Source organism: Trichomycterus rosablanca, chromosome 4 (assembly GCF_030014385.1).
Source record: "Trichomycterus rosablanca isolate fTriRos1 chromosome 4, fTriRos1.hap1, whole genome shotgun sequence".
In the NCBI taxonomy this organism is placed as follows: Eukaryota; Metazoa; Chordata; class Actinopteri; order Siluriformes; family Trichomycteridae; genus Trichomycterus; species Trichomycterus rosablanca.
Window position 1 is genome coordinate 33,035,529 of NC_085991.1, and position 20,517 is coordinate 33,056,045.

Here is a 20,517-nt window from a genome sequence, read left to right on the forward strand (position 1 = left end):
TCCATTCCTTGTGTTTTTTGGCCCAAACAAATCTCTTCTGCTTGTTGCCTCTCCTTAGCAGTGGTTTCCTAGCAGCTATTTGACCATGAAGGCCTGATTTGTGCAGTCTCCTCTTAATAGTTGTTCTAGAGATGGGTCTGCTGCTAGAACTCTGTGTGGCATTCAACTGGTCTGTGATCTGAGCTGCTGTTAACTTGCGATTTCTGAGGCTGGTGACTCGGATGAACTTGTCCTGAGAAGCAGAGGTGACTCTTGGTCTTCCTTTCCTGGGTCGGTCCTCGTGTGTGCCAGTTTCGCTGTAGTGCTTGATGGTTTTTGTGACTCCACTTGGGGACACATTTAAAGTTTTTGCAATTTTCCGGACTGACTGACCTTCATTTCTTAAAGTAATGATGGCCACTCGTTTTTCTTTAGTTAGCTGATTGGTTCTTGCCATAATATGAATTTTAACAGTTGTCCAATAGGGCTGTCGGCTGTGTAGTAACCTGTCTTCTGCACAACACAACTGATGGTCCCAACCCCATTAATAAAGCAAGAAATTCCACTAATTAACCCTGATAAGGCACACCTGAAAACCATTTCAGGTGACTACCTCTTGAAGCTCATTGAGAGAATGCCAAGAGTGTGCAAAGCAGTAATCAGAGCAAAGGGTGGCTATTTTGAAGAAACTAGAATATAAAACATGTTTTCAGTTATTTCACCTTTTTTTGTTAAGTACATAACTCCACATGTGTTCATTCATAGTTTTGATGCCTTCAGTGAGAATCTACAATGTAAATAGTCATGAAAATACAGAAAACGCATTGAATGAGAAGGTGTGTCCAAACTTTTGGCCTGTACTGTATATATATATATATATATATGTTAAAAACATATTCGACTTCTTTTGGACCATGTATTTTAATATAAATATTTAAAACACATTTTAAAAATATCTTATATTTATGCTTTTTTTTTTAAATGTCTTCCTGTAGCAAAGTATTTTGGCTTCACCAAGATGTAGTAACTGTAATGAACACAAGAGGTCTCAGTCCCTGTGCTATTACTTAAAAACGAGGCAGAGCTCATAAATTGAACCAGTGGTTACCAAACTTTTTCTGTCACGCCCCCCTTCGAAAGATGAAAATCTGTCACGCGCCCCCCCCAGTACCCCCAGCCCACCCGCCTCCCAACAAAATGCTGACAAAAAAAGGCCAATTTTAACTTTGTTGAGAAACAAACCTTTATATCAGTCATTTCTGTTGTACTTGACTTTATAAAACTTTTTGACATCACTGAACTGCTCCCTCAATTAGTCTGCTATTTCAAAAATTAAAAACACTTTGCAAAAAAAGATAAAGTTCAATCTGTGCCAATTTGTGAGAGTTTAAGTCTTATCAGTGTATTAGTGGCTGTTTTTCTTTTTATCCCTGTCAAATACCTCTCCATTCTGTACATCTAGACCAGGAGTGCCCACACTTTCATGGCTTGAGATCTACTGTTTCAGTCTACAGGTCATCATGATCTACTTTTTACAGTCCCCTCATCATTTTTCAAAAAAGCTTTGAAGCTTTTTTAAATGCGCTTCAGTTCAGATTTACAGGGCAAGTGACAAATCACACTGACATTATTCTGATGATTTGCTCTAAACAGTATCGGTCAGGTTTATGTATCTGGACAGGAGCTGCTGATGCTCAAGCAGTTTTTCAGGTGTTTATCAGTAAGGATGGACCCATATTTAGGGAAAAGGCTGATTCACACATGTAGGTTGAGCCGAAACAGCTGTCAATCATGTGGAAGTTCCAAATTGTCCAGCAGAGGCCCTCGACTTCATATGAATGTCAGATTGTAGGTTACAATTTCTCCACCAGATCAGCGCTGCTTTATGCGGACTGAGGCGTAGTCATGGTAACAAACCGCAAATTAAGCAAACAGTGGCCACGTGTCATGTCAGTCCCGCTGATCTGATTGAATGACGAACTATCCCAGCGTGTACTGAGCGATAGATGTATTGGACTCCCTGATCTAGACTCTCTGTCAGAATGAATCCTGACACACCTGAAAACACGGTTTGTTTATCGTCCACCGTAAAAAGAAATCCGACGTTAGAACATTGGTTCCGCGCTTAATTTCAGTCAGACGTGCCCCCCCTGTCATGCTTCTGCGCCCCCCAGTTTGGGAACCGCTGAATTGAACGTTGGAACTTTAACTAACACGAGATTAATTTATTTACATTTTACACTTATGGTTAAAAGAGTATTGTAATGGCAGAGATAAGGGATTAATTAACATAATTGTTATATGAAGTGCAGTGACCAACGTTTAAGAAATTAATCTTTGTACTTATGTACAAATACACTTGGTTGGCCAGTAGGGACATCTGCATTATCAGTTTAGTAAAAATTTCAGCGCAAAGTGACATATCAACATTAATGTTACCTTTTCGTGCAAGTCAGAGCTGGTATAGAGACTGGTATAGAGCTGAAGTGAAGTGCTGGTGGTATGGTGTGACAATAAGTGTCCCATCAACGGAGGAACACTGATGGATTATAACATTACGCAGAGCTAGTAAGTGGAATATGTTTATTTATATTTTTTACATCAGTACATGGGGGAGGCATTTTGAGCATGTCTTAATATAAATATAATATAAAAACTCACATGAAAACAGCCCATGTAAAAATACAAGCATAACCATGCTAGCCCAATGGGTGATATCATATTTAATGTAAAATATCCTAAGAAAAACATTTTAAGCATGTGTACTAAATAACATAAAACTGTTGTGGCAATTTAGTCTGTCAGTCTACAAATATGTTAAAGATCTACCAACCTGGTCCACAACTTTTTGAGTTGTTTTTTGAGTACACATGTCAGTACTTACAAAGCAGCATGTTCAAAAACTCAGTTTTCATTAACCTAAAATGCTTTTTCATGTGAAAAGTAATTGTGTAAACATGAAACATATCTTTTAGTGTTCTTACCCATTTAGGTCTTCTTGGACCTGCACAAAATGCTATACTGGTTGACAATACACAAAGAGTATATTTAGCAAATACACAATTTCAAACATCAAAGATTAGTTTGAAAGATTAATTGCGAAACTATAAAGTTATTTATATTTTGTTTATGTTATTTATATTACTATAATGTTATATAGTGTAGCGTCGGCACAGGCTTTACCCAGAAAGCCTTGCGGCAGTGGTGTCTAAGCTCACCGTAGCCGTGTATCCCGTTGTTGGGAGAGGGGTGGCTGCGGTGAGGGTTGGGTAAGTAGCTTAAATGTTTGTCTGTTGTATGAATGTATGTGTGTATGAATGGGTGTCTGTTCCTAAACCACTGAATGAACTGCCAAAAGCAGCTCACTCGCGGCCCTGACGCTATCCTTCCTGCTCGCCGGCGCCACATTGGTGTCAGAAGTGGGATTGTGGCATTTGGGTGGCTCTGGTGGTACAGTGGGCCAATATGTCCGGTCTGTTTGAGAGCGCTAGCCCAGGTGGCTGTAGGGGCAGGGTGCCAGGTCCAGCAGTGGGTGGAAGAGCGGCTCGGCAGTGTAATGGGGTGCGGTCTGGCCGAGGAGCCACCCAGTGGACGCTGGTGAGTGGGTCACCAGGACGGTTGATCATTAGGGAGGGGACAGTGTAGCGTCGCCACTGGCGGCCGGCACGGGCTTTACCCAGAAAGCCTTGCGGCAGTGGTGTCTAAGCTCACCGTAGCCGTGTCCGTTGTTGGGAGTGGGGTGGCTGCGGTGAGGGTTGGGTAAGTAGCTTATATGTTTGTCTGTTGTATGAATGTATGTGTGTATGAATGGGTGTCTGTCCCTAAACCATTGAGTGAACTGCCAAAGGCAGCTCACTCGCGGCCCTGACGCTATCCCTCCTGCTCGCCGGCGCCACATTGGTGTCAGAAGTGGGATTGTGGCATTTGGGTGGTTTGGTGGGCCAATATGCCCGGTCTGTCCGAGTGCGCTAGCCCAGGTGGCTGTAGGGGCAGGGTGCCCGGTCCAGCAGTGGGTGGAAGAGCGGCTCGGCAGTGTAATGGGGTGCGGTCCGGACATGGAGCCACCCAGTGGACGCTGGTGAGTGGGTCACCGGGACGGTTGACCATTAGGGAGGGGGCAGTGTAGCGTCGGCACAGGCTTTACCCAGAAAGCCTTGCGGCAGTGGTGTCTAAGCTCACCGTAGCCGTGTATCCCGTTGTTGGGAGAGGGGTGGTTGCGGTGAGGGTTGGGTAAGTAGCTTAAATGTTTGTCTGTTGTATGAATGTATGTGTGTATGAATGGGTGTCTGTTCCTAAACCACTGAATGAACTGCCAAAGGCAGCTCACTCGCGGCCCTGACGCTATCCTTCCTGCTCGCCGGCGCCACAATATGTCATTTTGTATTATAATATTTGTGAAGATTGCATCCCTTTAATGAAATACTTTATACAGTAGGATGGATCTCTGTGTCCCCTTCTGTGGTAATGAAGGAAGTTTAATGGTTGAATTGTAAATGGAGTGAAGTGCGAGTGTGCTGATGCCTTTAACTAAGTACCAACACTGCAATGTCAGTCTTTTGCAGTGGTATAAAACATTAAAAAGTCAGTAAAAGGCAGAAGAGTAACTTACACTTGTAACTTTCACTAGGAATTGCACTGGCATTATTGATCTATTAAGATTTTAATAATTGGTGTAGCTAATGATAGAGAAAATTAATAAATAATGTCTATTTATATGTTAACCTAAAGAATTATTGTGTAATCTGTTAAAAAGTAAAACTGGCTACTTTCCTGTATGTTGTACCTGTATGGTGAGTTCATTGGGATCAGTGAACTATCATTTCGGAGGAGCTTCTGTGAGTATCTTATCTCATTCTCATAGAGCAGATAGTTGCCTTCATCCTGTTGACATTAATTAATATGATTTTATCCTTCGATCACTGTTTCACGGCTATCTTTTTTTAGGTAGTCATACACACGTTTATATTAAAATTAACAATAAGTGATTTGTCTTTGTATTTTTTTACATAATGTACACTCATAATATAATAGCTGCAACAAGATCACAAAGTACAAGTGTCTGTAAATAATGTAAAGCATACTGCAACTGGACATGAAATGAATGAAAATTTGGACAGGTCTGTCTAGAACCATACAGGGTGATAGTGAAGCAAAAGAGAAACCAATTTTAAATAAAACACTATGGTTTACAATCTGATATATACTGTAGATGTTAGGCATCTTAACATTTTTTGCCATGTGGAGAACCTAATTTTATTTTTTACGTAGTTTTTGTAACTTAATTTTACTGATGAGGTATGTGTCTAATTAGTCAGGATGTGTGGGTGCTTACTTACTGTAACTGATGTGCCACAGGTGTCTACAGTGAAGTTAAACAGAGCTCTGGAGCTATCAGTAGTTGTGGGTTTACAAGAAGCATATAGAAGAGTGGTGCTGTTGGGCCTGGTTAAAGAAATGAAGCGAGTAGTGTCTGTAACCATCAATATCCTTCTATCAGGTAAACACACTAAATAAGAATAAAGATCAACATTAGTTATAGCAAAATATATAGTTATATGTACTTGCATACTTAGAGCATTGATGAAAACAAAGACATAAAACCTAGGTTGGATTCGAAACACATTTTTTACATCTGTAGTAAAACAATCTGTGCAATCTGCTGTGTACCTTACCCAGAATGTCCTAAACAGGAAATGAGCATTGCTGGACAATGGAATGCCACACTGATGTTTACCTTAACAGCCATATTTTTCAAATCTACAATTCTACACATACAAACAGCTTCAATGAGTATATTCACAGGACCACTTACAATACTTCACCTTGATAAATTCAGATAATTAAAAAATTACATAACATAATGATCAAAAATCAAATTAAAATTGCTATCAGATTTCAAGAGAAAAAAAAACACTCAGCCCAAGGCTACCAACAAAGGTTGCAGTTTTGAGGTTCTGGGAGCATAGGCTGTGAGATCCTGTGTGTATATGTATGTTAATATTTAAAAGATTATATTTTAAAGGTTGTACATTAGATAAAGGTCATTTATAACTACCGCAGGGTAGCTATGACCTACGCTGAGTCAGAGAACAGAATAAATCAGGGATGCAGGCAAGTCAGAAATGGTTAGCTTTGGAATTAAAGGCCCAAAGCTGAGGGAATGTCCTTACTAAGAGATGACTGGAAACATTTGTACAGGAAGGCAAGGACTAGCAGTAGGGGAAGGGTGGCATGACAAAACCATGGTTCAGGCAAAAATAAAAAAAATAATATAAAAAAAACCATATAAAACTTCCTCAAAATAAAATTAACTTGGCTGTGAAATGTATCCTCTCTTGCTCAATCTGCCAATGACACCCTCCCAATACCAGTAAAATGAACCTATGGCGGTCAAGGAAGTACCCACTGTACAAACTCTGTGGGCACATACTGTAAGTAACCAGTTCAGACAGGCTGCAAAACAGCTTTTACACAAGGGAGGTATAGATGGCGCCATGACAAAGTACTAAATGTTCTCGCTAACATCCTGGAGCTGGAGAGGCACAGGTTTTATGCCACCCCAGTATTGCCTCCTTTAAGGAGGGAACAAAATCCCCAGCTCAAAAGAATAGCAGAACTAGTCACTGGAATAAAAATCATATGAATTAGAGGTAGACCTTAAAGAATTCCTTAGTTTCTGAATGCAGAGTCCATTTAGGGGAATAAAGATTATCCCAGTTAAACTCACTGTGCTATTAAGAACCAATATGCCATTAGAGACCATTTTCAGAAACTGCAGAAACACAGTTTGACAAATATGGCAGTTGGAAAGGTGAATAAAGTCAAACTAATGGACACTTACCATTGCACACATGCTTTTAAGCATGGGGACGAAAGCCAGTAACTCAAATTCCCAAGCAGATTGAAAAAAGCTTGAGCTACAAGTCAAAAACTGACAGGCGGACATTCTGCTTTAGGATTTTCTGATAGAGAGCAGAATTTATAGTTCCATCAATATAAATAATATCCTGCGGAAGCAAAACAGCCACAGACCATCACACTACTACCACCATGATTGACTGTTGTTGGCATGATGTTCTTTTGGTGGGATACTGTGTTAGCTTTAGTCAGATACAGTGTATCACAAAAGTGAGTACACCCCTCACATTTCTGCAGATATTTAAGTATATCTTTTCATGGGACAACACTGACAAAATGACACTTTGACACAATGAAAAGTAGTCTGTGTGCAGCTTATATAACAGTGTAAATTTATTCTTCCCTCAAAATAACTCAATATACAGCCATTAATGTCTAAACCACCGGCAACAAAAGTGAGTACACCCCTTAGTGAAAGTTCCTGAAGTGTCAATATTTTGTGTGGCCACCATTATTTCCCAGAACTGCCTTAACTTTCCTGGGCATGGAGTTTACCAGAGCTTCACAGGTTGCCACTGGAATGCTTTTCCACTCCTCCATGACGACATCACGGAGCTGGCGGATATTCGAGACTTTGCGCTCCTCCACCTTCCACTTGAGGATGCCCCAAAGATGTTCTATTGGGTTTAGGTCTGGAGACATGCTTGGCCAGTCCATCACCTTTACCCTCAGCCTCTTCAATAAAGCAGTGGTCGTCTTAGAGGTGTGTTTGGGGTCATTATCATGCTGGAACACTGCCCTGCGACCCAGTTTCCGGAGGGAGGGGATCATGCTCTGCTTCAGTATTTCACAGTACATATTGGAGTTCATGTGTCCCTCAATGAAATGTAACTCCCCAACACCTGCTGCACTCATGCAGCCCCAGACCATGGCATTCCCACCACCATGCTTGACTGTAGGCATGACACACTTATCTTTGTACTCCTCACCTGATTGCCGCCACACATGCTTGAGACCATCTGAACCAAACAAATTAATCTTGGTCTCATCAGATTATAGGACATGGTTCCAGTAATCCATGTCCTTTGTTGACATGTCTTCAGCAAACTGTTTGCGGGCTTTCTTGTGTAGAGACTTCAGAAGAGGCTTCCTTCTGGGGTGACAGCCATGCAGACCAATTTGATGTAGTGTGCGGCGTATGGTCTGAGCACTGACAGGCTGACCCCCCACCTTTTCAATCTCTGCAGCAATGCTGACAGCACTCCTGCGCCTATCTTTCAAAGACAGCAGTTGGATGTGACGCTGAGCACGTGCACTCAGCTTCTTTGGACGACCAACGCGAGGTCTGTTCTGAGTGGACCCTGCTCTTTTAAAACGCTGGATGATCTTGGCCACTGTGCTGCAGCTCAGTTTCAGGGTGTTGGCAATCTTCTTGTAGCCTTGGCCATCTTCATGTAGCGCAACAATTCGTCTTTTAAGATCCTCAGAGAGTTCTTTGCCATGAGGTGCCATGTTGGAACTTTCAGTGACCAGTATGAGAGAGTGTGAGAGCTGTACTACTAAATGGAACACACCTGCTCCCTATGCACACCTGAGACCTAGTAACACTAACAAATCACATGACATTTTGGAGGGAAAATGACAAGCAGTGCTCAATTTGGACATTTAGGGGTGTAGTTTCTTAGGGGTGTACTCACTTTTGTTGCCGGTGGTTTAGACATTAATGGCTGTATATTGAGTTATTTTGAGGGAAGAATAAATTTACACTGTTATATAAGCTGCACACAGACTACTTTTCATTGTGTCAAAGTGTCATTTTGTCAGTGTTGTCCCATGAAAAGATATACTTAAATATCTGCAGAAATGTGAGGGGTGTACTCACTTTTGTGATACACTGTATAATGGGATCCATGTCTTCCCAAAAGTTTGAACTTTTGGACTCATTAGTCCACAGAATATAATCCCAAAATCTTGGGGGTATCTATATGTTTTTTAGGCAAATGTTTTTTGTCCTGACCTTGAGGTTATTCCATGGATGCCATTTTTGTCTAATGTATTTACATTGGCAGTTTGACATAATCACGCCTCAGTGTGGCTAGTGAAATTACACCCAATTGTAAACTCAGCTGGATTGACTTATTGATTTAGTAGCTAAGGGGGCAAATACCTTTTTCTTCACTAAATGAAATTATCTTTTTTGTGTTTACTTGGGTTATCTTTATCTAATATTAAAAGCAGTTTGATGAAACATTAAAATATGGCAAACATACAAATTTAAATGAAAAAAACTGGGAAGGAGCAAATATTTTTATAGTACTATACCTATGTTATTTTGTGCATTGTTTGTAGAATATAGCTAAATGTTTGGTTTAAAGATAATCTTGGGTGGATGAGTTTGCACTCAACTCTATATAAAATCCAATTATCAACTGAGTATATAGTTTATAATTAATAAATAATAAAAAAAAACAATAAAATAAATTCCTCATGCTCCTGTCTCGGGTCAGACCATAATGCAATACACCACAGGAGGGTGTATTACAAAAACTTGTGTAACAGTGTTTCAGTAAGCACCGAAATGTGGACGGTCTTCAAAAGTAGCACACATCTTTAACAGCACCTCATATGCCATGCCAGGGCTGTTGAAATGTATCTCCATACTGAACTGATCGTCTCCACTCTCTACCCTATAGTTTCCAAGTTGCACAAGCTGCCAGTCCAGCCTGTGGTCCCCCACATACAGCTCCCACTGGACATCTGAGCTGTAGTGTAGAATAAACTCAATTTCTCTTTCTGTACACCTGCCCTCTAACCAAGCTGACACACCTGGTAATGATGGAAGGCAAAATTACACCACAAAGCTAATGCGCATTAACCCCTATAGCAAAAATAAATGTCATTAATTTTTCCCCATTGAATACACTTATTTCTATATTTATATTCAAGTCAACAGGAAAAAAACAGTAAAGTCTACCTCTAATGATATCTCAGTACACTAGATCACTTAAGCTAAGTGATGCTAGGTAGCATAAAAAGACACATTTTGCCTAAACTGGATTCAAATAGAAATGATAACCATTCGTTTATTTTGTAATTAATTTTTTTCTTCAACTCTCTTCTCTTCTCTCTTCTTCAAATTATCTCTCTTCTCTAATTTTAAGAGTTAGATTTGCTAATTAACAGTAATTCTGATTACTAACACTGAGCACAAGTGGGAATATGTCCTGAACAAAGTGCCAGTATATCAAAGGGCATCACACTCTTTTCCATCCACACACTCCAAGGGGCAATATAGTGCAGCCATCTCACCTACTACCATGTTTTGGGAGGTGGAGGACTTCATAAGTAAGTAAGCAGGTGAAGAACTTGCCAAACTCTGTGGTAGTCCCACCACCAGCCAGTTGTCACTGTTGGGCCCTTAAGCAAGACCCTTCTTCCAGTTTGCTTGGCCTGCATGCTAAGGTTCTCAATTAGAATGAACTTGGAATAGATCTATCAAAGCCAGTTGAGCAGCCCCAAACTACCCTGCTTAAAGTTGGTAAATAAGCAAATAATCAGAAACCCACATTTAGAAATTAAAAAGTAACACATGGCGTCCAAGCCAAAGTATGTGTACCACTGCAATAGTGTTTGTATAAAATATACAGCTGAACAGAAGGAATTGCATATGCTATTATCACTTTACTTCTTAAGGATACAATTTGTAAATAAGACTGGAAAGGCTATTATACATAATGTATTGGGCACAAAAATATAAAAGGAGCTCACCTGGTTCTATAGCTGTAGCGCTTCTCTTCAGGTACAATAATAAAGTCAAAAGTTAAGGCCAAACTGTGCTTCCTGTATTGGCGATGAATTACCTAAACAAAGACAAACAGTAATCGCCAGGTCTTTATCTAGTAATTCTTATGAAAATACCTGGTAAACTTTATATCCAGAGAATTCACTTTAAGAATTGATTTATTCTTTAATTAATGAAATTATTCTCAGCTTATTCTGATCATTGTTTAGATGGACCTAAAGGCCAACCCAGAAACTCTAGGTACAAGGAGGAAATACAACCGCTATCATTTTCATCTACAAGTTGTTTCCCACCACCACCCCCTAACCAAATGAATAAAAATAAAATAATAATAAATTAATAATAATAATTATAATTGACTGAATTACCTCACCTTTTCGGTGACCATGGGGTTGGAAAAGGGGACCTGAAGTGCATAGGCATGGCTGCTATTGCAAAGAAGGATTTGGGTCAAATTTAGATCATATGTGCCTCTGTCCATGTCATGGTTTCACTCCCAGCTGTGATATTCTGACATATCAGCAGAGTGATGGAAAACATGTTTTCAGATGGCACTGTTTTTTAACAGTAAAAAGAGAACGGGAATTAAAACCACATCGTCATTTTTACCATATCATGCTTACTTGGTATCTTAAACATAAGACACCAAGAACAAAAGTATATCCACAATCTGTCAGACATGACTGACTGGACAATTATTTTAAAAAATATTTTATTGTTCCATGTACTTTTACTTGTCAGTGACATTAAAATATATTTTTTATGATTTAAATGATTCAAAAAAATTAGTCAAGGTCTAGTGTATATTTGTCAGTGCCTTCATGCTTTGGATCACATGAGTCATTTAAGTAATTCTTACAATTGATGACGGTCAGAGTTCGAGGCACATATGGTGTGTGTAGGAGTAAAAAGCTTCAATGCTGAGTGTGGGGCCAGATCGCATCATCCCAGTGATACATCAAACAAACTTCCACTGACGGAGACTGAGCGTACAGACCATTAAGTACATGACTCTGAGAATCAGAGTACTGAGAATGAATGTATGTGTGATAAAACAACAGAACAGATCATTATTAATTTTATCTCGAGTTACAATTAATAATAATTATATGGTCATAATGAAACAAATTAATGAATTTAAAAGATCTTTGTTTACTTTCAAGTTTGCTTTCTCCGATGGAATTCTAATCTCCACTGTCTTGTTCTTTAAAGTAACATTATAACCGCTTTCTTTCATCTCACAGTCACTCAGCATTCTGCCATCTACACCTAATCTCATTCCACCAGTTCTGAATGGACCTCGCACCAGCGAAGAAAGAATCAGGCGAACTGATGAAACCATGTGAAGACCATCAAGTACAGCTTTAGCTAGGGAGAAAAAGGACTTGTAAAAAAATAAAACAAGAACAGAATAGACTGTTCTACAATGGAATAGAATATTTAGTAGCAAAATCAGGATGATACACAGAAATAATAAAATAAAATAAAAATAAAACACTGAAAAGGTATCGGGAAAAAATAAAATAATTTTTTAAACAAAAGACATTTAATTTTTCACAATTGTTGACACACTTTTATGTACACACCCACCCTTTACACACTTTAAGAGTCCCCCCCTATAATGTTTAATGAGACAACTGAAGAACACATTGACAAAGGATTAAAGACCATTCTTCCATATTGAATCTCTCCGGATCCTTTGCTTGTGGACTCTCATTTCATAGGTTTCAATGGGGTCTAGGTCAAGGACCTGTGGTGACCATGGCAGAACGTTAATTTGGTGTGGAGTGAACCACTTTGTGTTTAAATAAGATTTGAATCATTGTCCCGCTGGAAGAGCCAACCATGGCCAGGTTTAAGCTTACTGGCTGAGGCAACCTGCTGTTACTTGGATTCCATGATACAATGTTTCCAAACAAGTTGTCCAGGGCCTTTGGAAAGAAAAGCCCCAATAACAACAAAAAATTACCACCTTTTTTCCACAGTGGCGATAAGGTACTTTTTAGCTGTGGTTAACCATTCAAACCATCCTCTTGATTGTGTGTGTGTGTGTCAGTATAGACATACATCCATACCAGGGAGATTTTTAATGTTTAAAATTCTCCATTATTGCCCTGACTGTAAAAACAGCCTTTTGTCACACGTCATTTCTTAATTTCCTGATTTTTTATATATCATGATCTTTAAATAAGAGAGTTAGGTCTGTGTGTCAACCATTTAAAACACAGTGCAACAGGAATTCATAAAATGCTCAGCTATAAAACATAAGATGTAAATGGGAATATACTTACATTTAGCAATTGTGACACACAGATGTCAAGAAAAAAAAAAGAAATTATTTAGGTTTTCCTTTTAGTTATTGTACATATAGCAAATGGTATAGAATAATGTGTTATGTTCGAATAAGTATAATGAAAAAAACCAAACCTCTTGCATGGGCCACTGATATCTCAATAGGGATGGATGTTCCTGTAAGCTGTAAAATGATGATGGCATTAAGAGCTTCCACTTGGACATTTCCTTCCTAATAAACAAAGGCAAGACAATTGTCAGCCTAGTTACATGTTTTAGTAAGAAATTAAACGATATTCTCAGAGATTTTAATCATATAGAACAGATAAATAGCTAGATGAAAAGCCATTAGAGGAAGGAATTGGAAAGGCCAGTAATTCAAACCTTAAGGGTATAGGAGTAGGGTGATGAGTAGGTAATGCGCAGAAGAATGGCATCTTTGATTGGCAGCAGTGCCTTTTCATCACCAAGGAGCAGTAATTAAGACAATTTTTATAGATTTTACTGTACATCCCTCTTGAGAGGTGTATATACAGCATAGTCTTTTCCAGAATATCAGTAGCTTGTACATGCCTTAGACTGCAGATCCAGCCATTTCACTCCTTCTTTGAAAATGATTGGGATCTTCCAATTAATTGACACCTTAAAAGAAGCATGAGGTTTTAAATTTGGTTCTTGGCCCAATCTAAGTTGTTAGTGGGAATCCCCTGAAATCCCACCTCCAAGTAATTTTTCTCACAGACAACCTCTCTTAGGCTCCAGGGTCCAACCAGTGAGCAGTCAAGCATGAAAGGGTAGGCATTTACACTCCCATCAGTCTGGTCATTGACAAACCACACATGGACCCTGAACCCTGAAGAGAGATTATAAATTAAGCAAGTTAAGAGACTAAAAGACACAGACTTTCTGATTTTAGGCTAAACATTTAAAATTAACACAGTTTAACAACACATGATAAAAATCTTGTTTGCACAAAATCTTCTTAGAAGTCTAAGAGCTGTTGTCGCAGTTAATACATGTAATTTTAAAGGCTCTAAGGACTCACAAGAAACCACAGTGTGAGCCATTATCTCCCAAAAAAGAAAACAAGAAATGATAAAAAAGCGATGAATCTTCATAAGAGTGGGCTGGCATAACAAAATTCCTTTATGCAATGGTATTTATAGAAGGGTTGCAAGCAACTACTAATCAACAGGAGTGTGGAGCGTAAAGGTTTTTCTTACATTTGCCAAATAAATGACCCCTTAGCTTTTTGGCATAGTGTTCTCTGTAATAATGAGCTGAAAGTGGAACTATTTGGAAGATTTGACTCCCATTACATCTAATGTACAATAAGAACATCTAGCAACAGTCAAACAGTGTGACTAACTTCATACCGAGACAACTAATACTACCATAAGTTCTTGTTTTGGCTGCCAAAGGAATTTAGGACATATAACCTACCCAATTCTCTACCTAGCAGGAAAGGTAAGAAGCACGGAACATAAGGTCTACATAATGATTCAAGCCAACAGTGTAGCCACATTCCGCAGCCATTTGGATGGACAGAACGTGAAGCCCAGTGCTGTCTGCGAAACAGGAAATTAGATCATCTCTCTATCACTTATCAGACAGGACAGTTATCACATCGACTTCCTTTTACCTTTAATGTTAAACTGGACCATGCTTCCCAAAAAGCTAGCCTTAACAGACAACCAGAACTTTGCTGTGAAAGTCCCTTTAAAGATGACACACACCATCATCACACATCATCATGAAGGAATGAGCCACTTTTCTAAATCTAAAAATACACTGGCAGACAGATATTACATTACATGCAATATTACAGAGAAACAAGCAATTCTTATTTCAAACATGTTTTGGGATATAAATAAACACAGTTTACTTTCATTGTTTTGAATGGAACTATTCAAATCATGCTTACTTCCTGTTGTGTAGGATGAGATGACATCACTTTTCTAAATGTTTATAAGCGAGTCATGCTGGTATGACATACCACAAGGCCAAGGCTGTGGTGACCTTATGTTGGTTAATGCACAAGTTCCTGTTTTTTTGGTAAAGGTTAATTTTCACAGCTGCTTCACATGTCTGATATCACATTCTCATTCTGTCTAAAGATGACTAAGCGGTAAATTATTTTTTAATGGATTTGTGTAGTTACAAGAAAAGACTATCATTATTAAATAGGGATGTCCCGCTGAAAATCATTAGACCTAACAAGAAATTAGATTCGGTGGCAACGTTAAACGTGTATATAAAAACCAAAATAATCAAAAACTAATTAGGAAAAAATAAAAATTCTGCCTAAACAAACAAAAATACTAACTGATATTCAACAATAATGGTTCAGTGAATACTGTGTATTAATAAGGAGCAAGTGAGAATAGGTATAATGCAAAAGAAACAGGAATTTTCAGTAGGCATCTAAAGTAATATAACATAATATAATACAACAAAGCTACTGGTTATTTAAAATGTGACTTACCAGCATGTGCAGTGATGCTATAGCTGCTAAGAAGTAGGGTTATGAGTAATGACCTTAAAAAGATTGCCAGTGTAATCAGTTACTATAAGTCCTATTTAAACCTTTGGACATATCATTGGTCAGATTCCACATTTTGTTAAAGTAGAAATAAGTTAACACCTCATCCACAGGAAACAAACCTCTGCACATTTTAATGCACAATTATTATTTATTTGCTGCATTTAACCAGCCATATGCAAGTTAAACGTTTTATAAAATCTTATTATTTTATGTTCAGCAAATAAATAAAAATTATGAACTATAATTACAAGAAATAACCATATTTCTGTTTGTTTACGTGGAATTAACCTAGGTGTGTGCGCTTTTATTTTCAGAGGTATTTAATTTTGTATTTAATTTTTTTTAGAAGCTGCTTACCTCAGAAACACATAAGATGTTAACAAGCACATGGTAAAATCAAGTTACCGTTACTGCAAATAATTTATTATTAATAGAAACGTTATTTAAATTTTTTTACTTAAGTTGTATAACTGGTTTGATTTGGTCATTTGGGCAGCACGGTAGCTAAGTGAGGCACTGTCGCCTCACAGCAAGAAGGTCCTGGGTTCGATCCCCAGGTGGGGCGGTCTGGGTCCTTTCTGTGTGGAGTTTGCATGTTCTCCCCGTGTCTGCGTGGGTTTACTCCTGGTGCTCCGGTTTCCTCACACAGTCCAAAGACATGCAAGTGAGGTGAATTGAAGATGCTAAATTGTCCATGACTGTGTTCGATATAACCTTGTGAACTGATTAACCTTGTGTGAAGATAAACTCCCGTTTCCTGTCATAAATGTAATCAAAAGTGTAAAACATGACGTTAAAATCCTAATAAACAAACAAATTTGGTCATTGAGCACGTTTGAGGCTTGAGAAAATGTATGTGTAGTAGCGTGCCATTTGTGCAATTGTAGCCAAATCCGTCTGACCCGCTAAGACAAAGATAATTGCGCACATACGCGAGGTTTGGTTTACTCAAACACACTTCCTATGTGTCGTTTGCTAACGAGTCGGTTATTTGAGTCGGCTCTTTTAGATTGTGAGTTGACTCGTGAAAATGTTTAGGTTTATGAAGGACATTTATATAGTTCGTTTTTTATTTATTCTATTTTTTCCTACAGAAATAAAGAAATATAGACTAAAACAAGTATTTTTAAACTTTATATATTCTCATTCGAGAGCTATATGCAAAACGATTTTTAAATGGATTATAAAATAAATGGGCGAAGGCTAGCGAGGGGTCGAGGTAAACAGGCTAAATTAAAAGAAATACTGACTCTTGTTATTATTGCATTGTTTAATTGTTTATACGTTCATTTAAATAGTGGTGCTAAGATTTTTCTTTCTTTTGTGGAAAATCTTTAGTTTGTGTACAATATTTCACTAAAAATACTGCTCTTATCTCACAGGAAGAAAATATTACTACAGATCAACATATTTCTAAAAACTTTGATGTTCCATTTTTGGCTCCTTTTATTTTCGCTTTAAATGCAACCACTTGGTCAGATTATCAGTGAATACAGTGTTAGTTTTCGCTCTTATGCAGATAACTATCTATACATATCTGTTCTCCCAGACAGCACTATTGCAGTAAACACCCTCAGTGACTGTATTACTAACAGTATTTACTTTTTGTTACATTTGTTCAACTAAATTAAGATAAAACAAATTATGTTGGCTGGGACAAGTGCTAATAGAGAAAAAGAAATGAGTTCATAGGGAGGTTTGGTCACACATGTCAAACCAGTGATTAGGAGTCTGGGTGTTTTCAAATTCAAGTTTTAAAGCACAGATTAACAATGTTACTCGTTCTGCTTCCTTTTACTTAAGAAACATTGCTCTATTTAATAGTCTTTGGGATTCTAAGAAATTAATGCTTGATTTTGTTTTCTCACTGAAGCTTGTCCAAAATGCTGCAGCAAGGTACTAATTGTAACATCTCAGAGAGAACATATTACACCAATTTTAACAATATTACACTGGCTTTTAATTTATTTTTGAATAGATTTCAAAGTAATGGAATTGGATTTTAAAACAGTAAGTAAATAGACACCATCATATATGTTGGATTGTCTAACATATACATATATGTTTCAAGTTGCACTTTGAGATTAAGCACTGCAAGTTTGCCTAATGTATGCTAAATTAATGAGAAGTGGGAAGGTAGCATTTTGTATTATAAGCTGATAAAATGAAACAACTTACCAATTGAGATTAGAAAGGCAACATCAGTTCTAAAAATTTAAAACACAGCTGAATACATATAATATTTTTTTATGAATTATTTGAATATTATTAAATATATTTCTTGTTGTTTAACTATGTACTGTTTTATTTCTATTCATCTTACCGCATTTTGAAAGCATAATTCTATAGGGGGGTGGTTTTTCAGGGGTTGGACTAGGCCCCTTAGTTCCATTTTGGACAATTGTATTCCTCCAACTTTGTGGGAACAGTTTGGGGAAGGCCCTTTTCTGTTCCATCATGACTGTGCCCCAGTGCACACTGCAGGGCTAATGGAAAATGCGAGCAAGGCCCTCTCATCCAACATCAACATATGACCTCACAAATGCTCTTCTGGATGAATGAGCAAAACTTCCCACAGACACACTCCAAAATCTTGTAGAAAGCTTTCTTAAAATAGTGGAAGCTATAAAGAAAGGTAGGGGGACCAACTCCATATTAATGGCTATGGATTACCAAATAGACCTTTGGACCAATTTGGAGTGATTTTGGTCTATTCTTGCTTACAAAATGAGAAGTGGTGTAAAGCAATTGTGGGAGCTTACAGCAGGGTTTGATGGGGCTAAGATCATCATTGATTAAAACACACAGAACATCAGTGTTCTTTATTTAAACCATTCCAATGTTAAAAACAGCTGATCCACATATTTATTACGTAAATGTTGACAATGAAAAAATGTAGTCATTTGATGTTGCATGAGATCAAATCTAGTCTTACATTTGGAATGGGTATTGACACTTTTAATTTTAGTAATCTGTTGAAAGGCTTTGGTCTTTTAATGTAACATAGGGCACACTGTTAGGGCACACTGTTTTAAACAGGACAAAGTGTTTTTTGGTACTGATTGACTGCTGTACTTTTAAGTATACATTAACATTCATAACATAACAGGAGCACCTTACAGTATACTACATGTAAAGTCATTTAGCTTTCCTATTCTTAATCTTCTTATTTTCCAAACATTATGTACTATGGGTGGGTAGGGTGACAACAAGGACTTAATCTGTGGCAGATTTAAAGAACACTTTCATACCACTTGTGTCTAAGAGGAAATAATTGTTACCCAATAGTTAAAACCCACAGCAGCAATTCATCTCTGAACTCAAAGAAGCAAGTTTCCCACGAGTTGTTTCAGTGATTACATAACTTATTTAGTAAGTCAAAAGGATTTGAGCATGAGGCAATCACGATAGTACTATATAAAAGTTTAATTTTTAAAATACATAATTATTTAAATACATAAAATATATAAAAACACATGCACATTTATTAGACATAAAAACCCTTGAGCAGACGTTCAGACTTGGTACTCAGGTCTGATGCCTTTGTATTTTGGGCTACACTTTAATATAAAATGTCCAAAACATGACAGATCAAACTGCTTGTCCGTATTAAGTGCGGCAAGGCACTATAAGGTACCATAAAACATGCAGCTATGTCCACTTCCAATGTAGCAGCAACACTGCAGCTTTAAAGGAATAGCTACTTATGGAGTTAAAATTGGCTGGTCATAAACAGTAGTCAGTCTAATTCATTTAATCCTGCTGAAAACACTTGGTTAATACCACAAAGGCAGAAAGTCGCAAGACCAGTGATCTTAATGTGAACAAACTCATCCTTAAAAAGCTATTTGGGGCCCAAGAAGTCAAGAAGGCAATAGCTGATTTGTGGATTTAAAAACACTGTTAAAATTAGACTGGCATTAAAAACAAAAACAACTTGCATGAGTCATGAAAACAGAAAATAACAGGGGGAGGGGAGGAAGGAACAAGTCTAGAATGGCCCCTTCGGAATGCAGGTGCATGTTCTGAAATCTACACAGACCACTTAGGGCACATTGTTTTCTCTCGCCCAAGTACATGCAAGAATGTAGCATGCACACTTTTTCTTGGGTATTTTCTCAAGACCCTAAGTTTGCTTTAATGTTTAATGTGCAGCATATGAAATCGTAAAACATTTGAAAGAACAAGGCCAATGTTAATGTGGTTGTACTTTAGCAGTTGTAGGTGTGGCATCAAGTTTTTATTGAACAAAGTAAGAGCACATCTAAAGGCTCCTACTTATCAGGACAAATACCAACTAAATAAACTAATAAAATCAGAAATAATTTTGCTTGGTTGGAATATATACTCCAAACATCAGCCCTTTGTGGCTAGTATTCTTTTATTCTACATGCTACTTTTGTAAAAATTGGTAAGACATAGCGATGCCATTAAAACGTGAGGGTAATAAATCTTCAACGTGACAGATTTATGCTGCCTTAGTTGTTGACCTAGGATTATTTAAAAAACATTCAGAGCCATCAGGGTAAATAAGTGCAAGGTTTGGAGTCATAGAATAATGCCACATGCTTGGGTCAACTCCTTAACTGCATTTTTTACTTGCTTATTGATAACATCAGAGCGATCAACCAGAGGGTGGGGCAGCACAACTAAGATTTTCAGGGAGTCACTTGCAATAATCCATGAAAGTTACATACAGCAGTTTTAAAATGATCTATTTGCACACATTGTATAAAATATTAAATAAAATAGAATATGGAACTAATGGGTAACACTTGTTCAAACTGGTGTAAAGTAAGGTCGAAACTATTTTGTAACTTCTAGCTGCACTGGTTTGCATTTGTGGTTTTGGGTGGCAATATGATTTGAACATCTCACCTTGGTCAATGGAACAGTGTAATTACACCATAATCTCTGTTTCAACACAAATCTCTGGTGCAACAAGTCCAGTTTAAACACTATGTTTCCCGTTTCCCTCCTAATAAGGAGTGAAATAACTCACCCATTTCCCAAGCACCATTATGGTCCAATGGTAAAGTTG

At 37.9% G+C, this 20,517-nt stretch overlaps 1 long non-coding RNA gene across 1 annotated transcript; it reads left to right on the plus strand.

The window, feature by feature from the left end:
• The first annotated feature begins 1,949 nt into the window (after positions 1-1,949).
• Positions 1,950-12,227, plus strand: LOC134311587 (uncharacterized). Its single transcript, XR_010011450.1, has 4 exons — positions 1,950-2,048; positions 2,436-2,547; positions 5,335-5,476; positions 11,884-12,227. It is a non-coding gene; the product is annotated as an uncharacterized LOC134311587 (long non-coding RNA).
• Positions 12,228-20,517: the final 8,290 nt, after the last annotated feature.